Consider the following 1,639-nt stretch of genomic DNA (forward strand, 5'->3'; position numbering starts at 1 on the left):
CTGGAGGCAGGCATTAAAGGGGGAATTAATCCCCCGTGTTCCACCCTCACTTCACCCAGCTCTCTGGCTCTCTGTCTCCCTCCCTCTTCTCTCCCCTCTCTGGGGGAGACTCTCAACCTCCCAGGCCTCATTCTCCCACCTCCACCCAGCACTGGAGTAAGATCTTAGGGGACACTTTAATCCCTGTACCACCCTCACTTCACCCAGCTCTCTGGCTCTCTGTCTCCCTCCCTCCTCTCTCCCCTCTCTGGGGGAGACTCTCACCGTCCCAGGCCTCATTCTCCCACCTCCACCCAGCGCTGGAGGCAGGCATTAAAGGGGGAATTAATCCCCTGTGTTCCACGCTCACTTCACCCAGCTCTCTGGCTCTCTGTCTCCCTCCCTCTCCTCTCCCCTCTCTGGGGGAGACTCTCACCGTCCCAGGCCTCATTCTCCCACCTCCACCCAGCACTGGAGTAAGATCTTAGGGGACACTTTAATCCCTGTACCACCCTCACTTCACCCAGCTCTCTGGCTCTCTGTCTCCCTCCCTCCTCTCTCCCCTCTCTGGGGGAGACTCTCAACCTCCCAGGCCTCATTCTCCCACCTCCACCCAGCGCTGGAGGCAGGCATTAAAGGGGGAATTAATCCCCTGTGTTCCACCCTCACTTCACCCAGCTCTCTGGCTCTCTGTCTCCCTCCCTCCTCTCTCCCCTCTCTGGGGGAGACTCTCAACCTCCCAGGCCTCATTCTCCCACCTCCACCCAGCGCTGGAGGCAGGCATTAAAGGGGGAATTAATCCCCCGTGTACCACCCTCACTTCACCCAGCTCTCTGGCTCTCTGTCTCCCTCCCTCTCCTCTCCCCTCTCTGGGGGAGACTCTCACCGTCCCAGGCCTCATTCTCCCACCTCCACCCAGCACTGGAGTAAGATCTTAGGGGACACTTTAATCCCTGTACCACCCTCACTTCACCCAGCTCTCTGGCTGGCTGTCTCCCTCCCTCCTCTCTCCCCTCTCTGGGGGAGACTCTCAACCTCCCAGGCCTCATTCTCCCACCTCCACCCAGCGCTGGAGGCAGGCATTAAAGGGGGAATTAATCCCCTGTGTTCCATGCTCACTTCACCCAGCTCTCTGGCTCTCTGTCTCCCTCCCTCTTCTCTCCCCTCTCTGGGGGAGACTCTCACCGTCCCAGGCCTCATTCTCCCACCTCCACCCAGCACTGGAGGCAGGCATTAAAGGGGGAATTAATCCCCCGTGTACCACCCTCACTTCACCCAGCTCTCTGGCTGGCTGTCTCCCTCCCTCTTCTCTCCCCTCTCTGGGGGAGACGCTCAACCTCCCAGGCATCATTCTCCCACCTCCACCAAGCGCTGGAGGCAGGCATTAAAGGGGGAATTAATCCCCCGTGTACCATCCTCACTTCACCCAGCTCTCAGTCTCCCTCCCTCCCTCCCTCTTCTCTCCCCTCTCTGGGGGAGCCTCCGGCCAGCCACCGCCGGCCCTGTGTACCCAGCGCACCGGCCGCCCCTGTGTACCCACACTTAAGCACCCCTCCTCGGGCTAAACCCCCTTGGCCGCACCGCCCAGCACTTCGCGCCCCTGGTACTCCAAACCAAGCTTCGCGCCCCTGGTACTCTAGCAGAGGCTCCGTGCCCCTGG

Source organism: Epinephelus lanceolatus, unplaced genomic scaffold (genome assembly GCF_041903045.1).
Source record: "Epinephelus lanceolatus isolate andai-2023 unplaced genomic scaffold, ASM4190304v1 scaffold51, whole genome shotgun sequence".
NCBI lineage: Eukaryota > Metazoa > Chordata > Actinopteri > Perciformes > Serranidae > Epinephelus > Epinephelus lanceolatus.